This window comes from Salmo trutta, chromosome 17, assembly GCF_901001165.1.
Source record: "Salmo trutta chromosome 17, fSalTru1.1, whole genome shotgun sequence".
In the NCBI taxonomy this organism is placed as follows: Eukaryota; Metazoa; Chordata; class Actinopteri; order Salmoniformes; family Salmonidae; genus Salmo; species Salmo trutta.
Genome location: NC_042973.1, coordinates 4,446,847 through 4,460,216, shown reverse-complemented (window position 1 = coordinate 4,460,216; position 13,370 = coordinate 4,446,847).

Below are 13,370 nucleotides of genomic sequence, written 5' to 3'. Positions count from 1 at the left end.
CCACAAAAGTGGAGATAAATTTGACCCCAATAACTACCGTGGGATATGCGTCAACAACAACCTTCGGATAATCCTCTGCATTATCTATAACAGCAGACGTGTACATTTCCTCAGTGAAAACAATGTACTGAGCAAATGTCAAATTGGCTTTTTAACAAATTATCATACAACAGACCACGTATTCACCCTGCACACCGTAATTTACAAACAAACAAGCCAAAACAAAGGCAAAGTCTTCTCACACTTTGTTGATTTCAAAAAAGCCTTTGACTCAATTTGGCATGAGGGTCTGCTATACAAATTGATGGAAAGTGGTGTTGGGGGTTAAACATACAACATTATAAAATACATGTACACAAACAACAAGTCTGCGGTTAACACACATTTCTTTCCACAGGGCCGTGGGGTGAGACAAGGATGCTGCTTAAGCCCCACCCTCTTCAACATATACATCAACGAATTGGCGGGGGCACTAGAACAGTCTGCAGCACCCGGCCTCACCCTACTAGAATCTGAAGTCAAATGTCTACTGTTTGCTGATGATCTGGTGCTTCTGCACAGATTCTGCCAGACCTGGGCCATGACAGTCAATCTCAGTAAGACCAAAATAATGGTGTTCCAAAAAAGGTCTAGTTGCCAGGACCACAAATACAAATTCCATCGTCACCGTTGCCCTAGAGCAAACAAAAAACAATACATACCTGTGAACAATGTGAGAGACAAGACAAGAAGGGAATTCAATGCCATCAAAAGGAACATAACAACCGTTGCCTTAGAGCACACAAAAAACTATACATACCTTTTGTCCCAGTACTTTTGCTCTCCTAAAGTGGGGACTCTATGTACAAAAAGTTGTTGTAATTTCTAAACAGTTCACCCGATATGGATGAAAATACACCGAATATTAAAGAGGACAGTTTGCACTTTAACCTCTTAAGGATTCCACCCTTTTTTTAAAAAACATTTTCGCCTAAAATGACATGAGCACTTGAGTTCTCATTAACAGAGTGAGACTGAGACAAACTCTGGCGATCGGGATCTTGATGGCAACCCTTGGTGAGAATTGAATCGATAGCGGCGCTCTACCTCCTAGACCACAACCAGACATCAAATGAACATAAAGTAATGGTATCTGGCCGAGATATGAATCTGTACCAACTATAGGCTACAGTCTAAACACATATTAACGTGCAATGAAATCATATGTTTTTACACAGGTAATATACAGACATACAGTCATTGTCACATTGACAATTGAAAACTTATGCCACATGGTCAGTCATCAAGGCTCTCTCTCTCTGTCTGAGTGCACACCTTAAATCAACACTCTACTCCACTGCATCTACTCTCCACCCCCCCAACCTTTGCTTTCAAAATCTAATCAAATCAAATTGTATTTGTCACATGCGCCGAATACAACAAGTGTAGACCTTACCATGAAATGCTTACTTACAAGCCCTTAACCAACAATGCAGTTCAAGAAATTGAGTTAAGAAAATATTTACTAAATAAAATTTAAAAAATATGATAAAAAGTAACACAATAAAATAACAATAACGAGGCTATACACAGGGGTACTGGTACAGAGGAAATGTGAAAGGGGGTACAGGTTAGTCGAGGTATTCAGTTTCCTTTGACAGCCAAAGGAAAAAAGAGATGTATTCATACTGAGGTTAGAACAGGAGATACCTACAGGCTGCATTCTCTTTCCTGAGCTCGCTGTTAGCTTGGCTCAAGAGCGGCAGCTAACACATCAGCAGATTATGAGGTGTTGAGAGGAGGTGGGAGTGGAGAGGGACGGGATCTTCATGAGCCGACACTATTGAGCATTTAGCGTGGTGTGTGAGCCAATAGAGAGTCCCACCATTTAAAACATGTCATCCCGACCCAAACAGAGATGTGTGATAGGTCTAAAGGCCGAAGCGACCAATAGCGATGCAGCCAAGTCGAGCGGCAGCCTGAGTCCTCTTGCCATTTGTCAGCCTCTCTCTCTCTGCCTCTCTCTCTGCCTCTCTCTCTGCCTCTCTCTCTGCCTCTCTCTCTGCCTCTCTCTCTGCCTCTCTCTCTCTCTCTCTCTCTCTCTCTCTCTCTCTCTCTCTCTCTCCCCGTGTGCCCACACAAGCCACTTAAAGAGCAGGCGAATGGAGTTGAGTCGAAAAAAAAAAGCGTGGAGGCACGGCTCGAACTGCGGCGACACGGAAGGCAGTGCCAGCAGGTGTTAGGGAGAGAGAGAGAGAGAGGAACCTGGGCACACTGCAATAAGTCTCATAGCAAGGGACACAGACCAGATGCCATGCCGTTAATACCAAGGGCCCGGTGTTTCCAAACATTATCAAATCAGAGGCCGTCAAGTGGAAAAGTAGTTACGTGTCAAGCCTAAGGGGGATGTGATATTTGTTGGGAGGGGTGCCCCATGCATATCTTGTGGACACAGCAAAGTCAGCAGTACTTCCATTCTTGGTTTACAGAGGAAGTCAAACAACTCCAATGTCTGGTCCTCGTGTACTTTTTACATGCTCTATATGTAATCTGGTTCAGATCTACAATTTTACAGAAATAACTATCTAAATCAGATGATTAAACTTCTTCACTCGGAATTACTTGAGAGACTGTCAATGTGACCAGTCAGCAGCAGGTGAAAACAGATGCCTGTTTGGAGCCTGAGAGGCCTAAGTGTGTGTGTGTGTGTGTGTTTGTGTGTGTGTGTCTGTATCTCTGTGTGTGTGAGTGTATGCCTCAGAGGCAGCAGATTTGGGACACCCAGCTGGCACTCTGGGTGATTCGAGCAAGGCACCTCAGATCAAAAGGAGAGAGGCGGGGACGGGTTGGGGATGGATGGAGGGAGGGACACTCTAGCCTGAGAGAGAGAGAGAGTTATAGAGAAAAAGAGAGAGATAAAAGAAAGAGAGAGAAAAAGAGAAAGAGAGAGAGAGAGACATAATATAACATTTGAAATGTCTTTATTCTTTTGGAACTTCTGTGAGTGTAATGTTTACTGTTCATTTTTTATTGTTTATTTCACTTTTGTTTATTATCTACTTCACTTGCTTTGGCAATGTAAACATATGTTTCCCCTTCCAATAAAGCCCTGGGGGGGGGGGGGGGGGGGGTAGACCACTGCAGGCATGCTGGGAAGTAAAATGAGCTGTAGAGCTGGTCCTGAGTGGCCTATAGTTCCCTGGCCAATTAGCATGCCTCATCTTGACCATTTTTAATGGCCCATAACATCACCAAAAAAATACAGATATGATACGTCAGAGAGTCTGCAATATTATTTTGGTTTGTAAGAAAACATGTCTTGTGTTACAGTTATGTGTCACGCTCTATCTTGGGTACAGACCTACAATCAGCATCACCTCACCCAATCAAATCTAATCAAATCAAAATTGTATTTGTCACATGCGCCGAATACAACAGGTGTTGACCTTTGCAGGAAATTCTTACTTATAAGCCCTTAACCAACATGGAATTTTAGGAAAATAGAGTTAAGAAACGATTTATTAAATAAACTAAAGTAAAAAAAATAAAAAATACACTTTTTTAGGATAAGGGGCAGCATTTGGAATTTTGGATGAAAAGCGCACCCAAAGTAAACTGCCTGCTACTCAGGCCCAGAAGCTAGATTTGGATAGAAAACACTCTAAAGTTTCTAAAACTGTTAAAATAATGTCTGTGAGTATAACAGAACTTATTTGGCAGGCGAAACCCCAAGGTCAAACCATCCAGGAAAAACATTTGGTGAGGTGACAGTGTTTTTAATGGGCTTTCTATGTGGATCTAGATTTCTAAGGCACTTGCTTGCAGTTCCAATCGCTTCCACTGGATGTCAACAGTCTTTAGAAATTGGTTGATGTTTTTCTTTTGAGTAATGAAGAAGTATGGCTGTTCAGAACGTGGGTCGAGTCTAGTGTCCTGTTGTGGTTGGGGCGCGCGACCTGAAAGCTCGCTCCACTTTGTTTTCGTCCGGTATTGAACACAGTTTTTCCCATCTTATATTTTATTGATTATTTATGTTAAAAAATACCTGAAGTTGTATTACGAAAGTTGTTTGAAATGTTTGGATCAAGATTACAGGTAACTTATTAGATATTTTGTAGTCACGTTGCTCGAGTTGGAACCGTTACTACCAATACTGGTTCCATACCGTGCCGGCAGCGACCGGGAGACCCATGAGGCAATGGAGGGCTTTTGGTTTTTCTCCCTCTAATAACAGAAAGAAATAATTCCAAATAACAAACTGGCTTTATTTACAAATTAGCAAGAATGTCTCACCCCATGTTCGAGAATGGGCTTTTTCCTCGCTCACTTTAATTTATTTGAAAACAAAATAATCTTCTAAATACCGTTATTTTTTTTCAACAAAAATCGATTATTATTAATTAATTTAGAATGATATAAAAGCCCTTTAGATATTTTCACAGACATATCATTAACCCTGCGTAGCTGGCTGTGAATTCAGATAACAACGTTTCTAGAATGGGCTATTAGCAGGACAATATATATTGGTCATATTGGTCATGGCTCCCGAGTGGCGCACAATGGGATTGCCTTGCAGTTCTCCAGCTGTATCCACTGAGATAGTGGTGGGCGCACGAGGTTCAAGGCACGAGGGCAGGGGGCATAGGAAGAGCCGCAAAGCAGCGCACAGGAGACGGAACTAGCCAATGGGGAAAGGGGAAGGAGGAGGATGGGGGAATGAGGGTGGACCCCACCCCACTGGGTAGCACAGAGCAACACTTTAAGGGGCGTTGCACTAATAATGGCGCTGACTAGGTAAACGTTGTGAACATTGTGTTCTTTGTGCCTGTTTGCACATTCAAACTAAAACAATGTAACTAATAATGGAGCAAGAAATGCCTCTTTGATATTAATTCGGAGGGTAGTAATTATGAAATATTAAAGCAGTAGACCTCTCACTAAAGGCGTCAGTCAAAAGTTATACTTAAATCAAAAAATGACATGAAAAGTGCACATTTGTAAATCCCAAACTATAAAAGTAATTGGAAAGGTAGATAAAAATTATTTGTGACATTGTGGTTACGATAAAGAATATAAACCAGATTTAAACAAGATACTGTGTTTTTATTGATAGTAGTGGTGGACAGCTGGAGTCATTTGAAAAACAGGTTTTCAAACACTTATTTTTCACAAGTGTACTGTAGTAGGTGTAACCCTATTAGCAGGACAATAGACTCTTTATAGCCCGGCTACTGTTGGTGTGAAAATCTCCCAACTTGCAATGTAGTCGATGCTTAAGTACTCTAAAGTGTTACATTTCTAACTCAAAACAGAAGTACAGTATTTCTTAACAGTTAATAGAAGTAGGATTTTTTACTTACAATTGCAACTTGTCAAAAATGTAGCATCCTATATATAAAACAATAATTTAAAGAAAAAAAGGCTGTCTGTGTCGGGATAGCCTGCTCTTGTAACGACAGAACAAACAGAGCATACTGTCAGCTTGAGACGTAAATATCCCTGGATAACCTCTCACAATAATATTGGAATTTACTAAATACAGTCATATATGCCACTAAGTTACTTATTCAATGAGAAAAGTTGAATATTCCCTCTGACATAATCTTGTGGATGTCTGGTTTGATGAATGGGTGTGATTTTGATAGTCCTCGATTGACTTGTGTGAAAGCCGATTCCTATAGTGAGTCTATATTGCGTTCATAGAGGAAAATGGTGACGTGCAGGTGTAAGTCGATCCAGACATTGTCAGCACATAAAATGCAAGTTTCTTTATTGTGCTGTACAGTATTCCTCTGAGTATGCCACCCACAAAGCACACAGGGACTCGGCACTCCTGAGCACATCCCTGCTTTGGCTCGATGTCTGGAATTCAATCAGCTCAGTTTGAATTGCGGACTCATCCAGCGAGGGTATCGTTTTCTTAGCAAGGGAGGAGTACTCCCCACCTTGGCAGACTGTGAGAGGATCACGTACAAACACAATGATATCCATGGGCATGCTGTAGTTGTAAGGAATACTCATGGAGAAAATGGTGTAGATTCACACGCAGAGCGCGGCAGGTGTTTATTTCGCCTTCGCAGACGGCAGGAATCGTGGTCACAGGCAGGCAATGGTCATACACAGGTAGGCAAACAGGCAGGAATCCAAACTAGGACTGAAGGCTATAATTGGTTCTCATAAACGAGCTAGGAAAAGGCTTGGTGGAGTCAAAACAAACAATACCTCACAAAGGCACAAACAGAATGAACTGAACTAAATAAGGAGGTGATGAGACCAGGTGAGTAACTAACAGGTGAAATCAATGAACAAAAAATGAAAGACAGGGCTACGTTCAAGAACACAACGAAACAGAACACAAGGTTGACTAAGAAAATTAATACAGAACCTTACAGTACCCCCCCCCCCCCCCCAAGGAAGGCTCCTGACGACCCAACGGCATCAGAGGGTAGAGTGGGCGGGGGAGCAGAGGCAGCCGCCTACCTCGGGGGTGAGGTCCTGCAGGCTGGTTCGACAAAGTCGTAGACTGACCCGATGTTCTGCGTCGAGGCTGACGTCCAGTGGGCCTGTTCGGGGGTCGACCCCGGGGTCGGGGATCGGAACGATCTGGACGGTTACAGTGGAATGCCTGAATCATCTCTGGGTCGAGGATGGTGTTCTCTAGAGAGAGTAGGTATATTGAACATGACCCAGGTCTCTAGAGAGAGTAGGCATATTGAACATGACCCAGGTCTCTAGAGAGAGGAGGCATATTGAACATGACCCAGGTCTCTAGAGAGAGTAGGCATATTGAACATGACCCAGGTCTCTAGAGAGAGGAGGCATATTGAACATGATCCAAGTCTTCTCTAGAGAGAGTAGGCATATTGAACATGATCCAGGTCTTCTCTAGAGAGAATAGGCATATTGAACATGACCCAGGTCTTCTCTAGAGAGAGTAGGCATATTGAACATGATCCAAGTCTTCTCTAGAGAGTAGGCATATTGAACATGATCCAAGTCTTCTCTAGAGAGAGTAGGCATATTGAACATGATCCAAGTCTTCTCTAGAGAGAGTAGGCATATTAAACATGATCCAGGTGTTCTCTAGAGAGAGTAGGCATATTGAACATTATCCAGGTGTTCTCTAGAGAGAGCAGGCACATTGAACATGATCCACGTATCTAGAGAGAGTAGTTATATTAAACATGATCTAGGTCTTCTTTAGAGAGAGGGGGCATACTGAACATGATCCAGGTCTTCTTTAGAGAGAGTAGGCATACTGAACATGATCCAGGTCTTCTCTAGAGAGAGCAGGCATATTGAACATGATCCACATATCTAGAGAGAGTAGGCATACTGAACATGATCCAGGTCTTCTCTAGAGAGAGCAGGCATATTGAACATGATCCACGTATCTAGAGAGAGTAGGCATACTGAACATGATCCAGGTCTTCTCTAGAGAAAGGGGTCATTTGTGAGGATCCTGACTGAATGCCCCACCGTAGCTACCCCCAATGCAGTCTGGAAAGGATTCATGTTTCTTTAGACAGTGTAACCAGTCACTAGGTGAGTCAGAGGACATCAGTGCTCCAGTGGAAGGAAATGAAGTGGAATGACAGGGAAATGGAAAATGTTGGCGTGAACCCGAATGGGACTGCTTTTTCTAACCTTGTAATACAGAGTAAAACCTGGTGAACCAGCATATCTTTTCCATTTAATAAAATGTCGGACTTAAACGAGTTTTCCAAATATACTGAATTACTGTAATCCACAGTAACCCTTACTCTAACCTTAAACCTAACCATAACCATAGCATAGCAACAGAGTTTAACCCTAAACCTAACCATAGCATAGCAACAGATTGGAATACAGTTGAATTTGTTTTAATAGTTTGACTCTTGTGCATCCGTACGTCATCTATAGGAGACTAAGAAAATAAAGTTTGACACGCTGGATTATTGACATACTGAGGCCAATTTAATCTCCACTGGAACACAAAGCATATTGATTTAGTCCACCCTAATCCCCACTGGAACACAAAGCATATTGCCTTTTGACACAATGATTTCTGATTAATTTAATATCTCATCTAAGCAGTATGAAGTGTTTGTTTTCTTTTGCTGTTGAAATGTTCACTTTTGTTACTCGTACGTCATTGATGTTGGATTCATGTCTGGGCTGCTTCACTAAACCCAACCACACGGCTTACAGACAAGACATTAGGGAAATCATTCAGACTGATTATCAGAGGCCCTGTCTGGAGTGATGAGTTCCTTTACAGCTCATTGTGGGACATGAGTTAAGTCCCCACCCATGTGTGGTGCATCAGAAGACAGGAGACGGATTGTCCACAAGGGGAACGAAGAGAAACACGTGTCCATCCGCTACACATGTCATCAAAGGGATACAGCTGACGTATTTCCCCCCTCGGTGTTCATGATCTCGGGTTGAAGATGACGTTGTGATCAAACTCGTTGGGTTACGTGATGTATGCTACATGTGCTGTATTGATGTGGTGGGCTATTGTCTAAGATATAGGTCAAAGGTCACACGTTTTTTTCTGAGTCAAGATCACTTTCGTAGTCAGAAAGCAAGCCGAGATTTATTCGCTCAAAAGGAACATTAACCTAATAAGACCAGTTCTGTATTAACGAGGTTCGTGCAGTAGTTAAATAAAGTTTTTTTGTTTGTTAAATCTTCAGGTCGCAAAGTCAGAGCTCTAAAAAGATACCTGAGTTTACGACTTGGAATTCTGAGATGGATGACTGTTCAAAACTCTTCTTCCCAGCTGGATCTATTTTTTATTTTTTTTACAAGTTCCCAGTTGTCTTGAACTCACTGAAGTTGTAAGTCGTAGATTTCAGTGTTCCCAGTTGACTTGAACTCACTGAAGTTGTAAGTCGTAGATTTCAGCGTTCCCAGTTGACTTGAACTCACTGAAGTTGTAAGTCGTAGATTTCAGCGTTCCCAGTTGTCTTGAACTCACTGAAGTTGTAAGTCGTAGATTTCAGCGTTCCCAGTTGTCTTGAACAGGGCATTAGTCTCAGCGAAGGGAGGGAGAAAACAGCAGAGGGTTCACCTCACGGTCCCTGCTCTCTCCTTCCTCCTACTCCAGTGAGATTTACCAGAGAGAGGAGAAACTAATTTGTGTTGTTCCTATGACCAGAGGAAGTGGAATATTCCTTGATAATAAAATACACAACGAGCTGCTAATAACAATAAAAATGCAAAGCTATCGATACACTTGCCAACTCCTTCATTGCAGCTGCAGCGCGAGTGGAAGTAGGGAGAAGAGTGTTTTATGATTTTGTAATAGTGTTGAATAAAAACAGTGTTGGCAGAGCTGAATAAAAACTTAGACATGACCTCACTCATAAAAACAGGAGCTCTTCGTGTATTCTTTGACAGTCTCTCTCTCGCTTTTAAAAGTTATGAAATCTCAAGTAGGCTAGTATGAAACTTTGCTGTGGCTGGGGTCATGGAAGCTGTAGGCACGGTGACTTGAGCTATCTGATTGGCCAGTGCAGTAGGAAAACTCGATTTAGCCACACATCTCCCGGCCCGGGTAGCTGAGTTTGTCTTTCAAACAAATGAAATGGTTGAAATAGATAACACTTTGCCTACCTGGTGCCCAGGGCTTTGAATCAAGTGCAAACAGCGCATCACCTACAAAAAAAAGATTGCAAGCCTTTATCACTGGCTTTTCTACAGAGATGTTAGGTGATCGTCTAGGAATGGCTTGAAGATTACAATAGACCGATTGGTGACCACTGATAAACAGTAGGTTATTCAAATAGTGTGCTGTTAGGTATGCTATTGTCCTTAGTTCGCATCTATTCCCATCCATCAGAACAGGTTATTATTGAGGTCTAGACTGTCTTCTTGAAGATTTACCTCCATAAATGAAAGTGAAAATAATACATAGTATTCTGACTTCAATACATGACCAGCTGAGTTATAGGACCAGCTGAGTTATAGAACCAGCTGAGATATAGGACCAGCTGAGATATAGAACCAGCTGAGTTATAGGACCAGCTGAGTTATAGAACCAGCTGAGTTATAGGACCAGCTGAGTTATAGAACCAGCTGAGTTATAGAACCAGCTGAGTTATAGAACCAGCTGAGTTATAGGACCAGCGGAGTTATAGAACCAGCTGAGTTATAGGACCAGCTGAGTTATAGGACCAGCTGAGATACAGGACCAGCTGAGATACAGGACCAGCTGAGATAAAGGACCAGCTGAGATAAAGGACCAGCTGAGATATATGACCAGCTGATTTAAAGAACCAGCTGAGTAAAATGACCAGAACAGTTATAGGACCAGCTGAGCTGTAGGACCAGCTGAGATACAGGACCAGCTGAGTTATAGGACCAGATGAGATAAAGGAACAGATAAGATATAGGAACAGCTGTGTTATAGAACCAGCTGAGAAAAAGGACCAGTTAAACTGTAGGACCAGCTGAGTTATAGGACCAGCTGAGATATAGAACCAGCTGAGATATAGGACCAGCTGAGATATAGGAACAGCTGAGATATAGGACCAACTGAGTTGTAGGACCAGCTGAGTTGTAGGACCAGATCAGTTATAGGACAAGCTGAGTTATAGGACCAGCTGAGTTATAGGACCAGCTGAGTTGTAGGACCAGCTGAGTTGTAGGACCAGCTGAGTTGTAGGACCAGCTGAGTTGTAGGACCAGCTGAGCTGTAGGACCAGCTGAGTTGTAGGACCAGCTGAGATATAGGACCAGCTGAGATATAGGATGAGATCACTTATAGGACCAGCTGAGATATAGGACCAGATCACTTATAGGACCAGCTGAGATATAGGACCAGCTGAGTTATAGGACCAGCTGAGATATAGGACCAGATCACTTATAGGACCAGCTGAGATATAGGACCAGCTGATTTAAAGGAACAGATAAGATATAGGAACAGCTGTGTTATAGAACCAACTGAGAAAAAGGACCAGTTAAACTGTAGGACCAGCTGAGTTATAGGACCAGCTGAGATATAGAACCAGCTGAGATATAGGACCAGCTGAGATATAGGAACAGCTGAGATATAGGACCAACTGAGTTGTAGGACCAGCTGAGTTGTAGGACCAGATCAGTTATAGGACAAGCTGAGTTGTAGGACCAGCTGAGCTGTAGGACCAGCTGAGCTGTAGGACCAGCTGAGATGTAGGACCAGCTGGGATATAGGACCAGCTGAGATATAGGACCAGCTGAGATATAGGACCAGCTGAGTTATAGGACCAGCTGAGAAAAAGGACCAGATGAGATATAGGACCAGCTGAGATATAGGACTAACTGAGTTGTAGGACCAGCTGAGTTGTAGGACCAGATCAGTTATAGGACCAGCTGAGTTGTAGGACCAGCTGAGTTGTAGGACCAGCTGAGATATAGGACCAGCTGATTTATAGGACCAGCTGATTGATAGGACCAGCTGAGTTATAGGACCAGCTGAGATATAGGACTAGCTGAGTTGTAGGACCAGCTGAGTTATAGTCCATCTGAGTTGTAGGACCAGCTGAGATATACAACCAGCTGAGTTTTAGGACCAGCTGAGATATAGGACCAGCTGAGATATAGGACCAGCTGACATTTAGGACCAGCTGAGATATTGGACCAGCTGAGCTATAGGACCAGCTGAGCTATAGGACCAGCTGAGATTTAGGACCAGCTGAGATATTGGATCAGCTAAGCTATAGGACCAGCTGAGATATAGGAACAGATGAGATATAGGACCAGCTGAGTTTTAGGACCAGCTGAGATAAAGGACCAGATGAGATATAGGACCAGCTGAGATATAGGACCAGCTGAGTTTTAGGACCAGCTGAGATATAGGACCAGCTGAGATATAGGACCAGCTGAGTTTTAGGACCAGCTGAGATATAGGACCAGCTGAGATATAGGACCAGCTGAGATATAGGACCAGCTGAGATATAGGACCAGATGAGATAAAGGACAATCTGAGTTATAGGACCACCTGAATTATTAGGACCAATCAGAGCTTCAGTTGACCGATATGCAAATAGACCTTTGCCACTGTCTTTACAGCAAGAGCAGTCATAGATAGATGAGTTTGCTTTTAGATCAAACCGATAGCTACATGTAGCCACGTGCATGTTTGTACATTTGTTCATATTCTTTGCTAGTTATTGAGTTAAAGGCCCAGCTATAGATCATTTGTAGTCAGCAATGGGGTAGTGATTGCTTCCCACAAGAACACAAAATGTGTGCTTTTCTATCTTTGAAAAGTGAATCAAAGAGATGTTGTCTTAAAGGGGCAGTGTTGTATTTTGAGACAGTCTTGAATAAACTAAGTAGCCAATAGGCAGAGGGTAGCATAATTTGTCTGATTCTCTGTAATAATAGTATGGGAATAATGATGGATTTTATTTTGTAAAGTGGTTTCTTGCATCAAACAACACAACAACATTTTCAGTCACCTCCTTGTCAAATCAAATCAAATAATTTGTATTTGTCACGTCCTGGCCAGTATAAGGGTTAATTAGTATTGTAGTTTGGTCAGGACGTGGCAGAGGGTATTTGTTTTATGTGGTTCAGGGTGGTGTGTTTTGTTAAAAGGGTGTTTGATTTAGTAATTCCGGGTTTTGGTTTATGTTTAGGTATTTCTATGTGGAGTCTAGTGAGTGTATGTCTATGTTTGGTTAATTGGGGTTGGGACTCTCAGTTGAAGGCAGGTGTTGTCTATCTGCCTTTGATTGAGAGTCCCATATAGTAGGGTGTGTTTGTGTTTGGTATTTGTGGGTGATTGTTCTGTGTTTAGCCTTGTGCCTTACCAGACTGTTTTTTTGTCGATCGAAATTCTGTTTGTTATTTTGGGTGTTCATTTGATAGTTAATAAAAGATGAACACCCAAAATAACAAACAGAATTTCGATCGACAAAAAAACAGTCTGGTAAGGCACAAGGTGAGCCTGCACAAGATGAGCCTGCACATACCTGCTGCGTTTTGGTCCTCCTTCACCGACGACAAGCGTGACAGTATTTGTCACATGCGCCGAATACAACAGGTGTAGGTAGACCTTAACGTGAAAGTATTACTTACAAGCCCTTAACCAACAATACAGTTCAATAAATAGAGTTAAGAAAATATTTACTAAATAAACTAAAGTAAAAAACATAAAAATAATAACACAAGAAAATTACATAACAATAACGAGGCTATATACAGTGGGGTACCGGTACCGAGTCAATGTGCAGGGGCACCGGTTAGTCGAGGTAATTTATGGAGTGACTATGCATCAATAATAAACAGCAAGTAGCAGCAGTGTAAAACAAAATGGGGGGGCGTCAATTTAAAGATGAGTTGGGACCAGGCTAGCGAAGTTATAGGACCAGCTGTTTGGCCTCCATCAAATGCGTTGGCATGCCTTTCAGACTGCC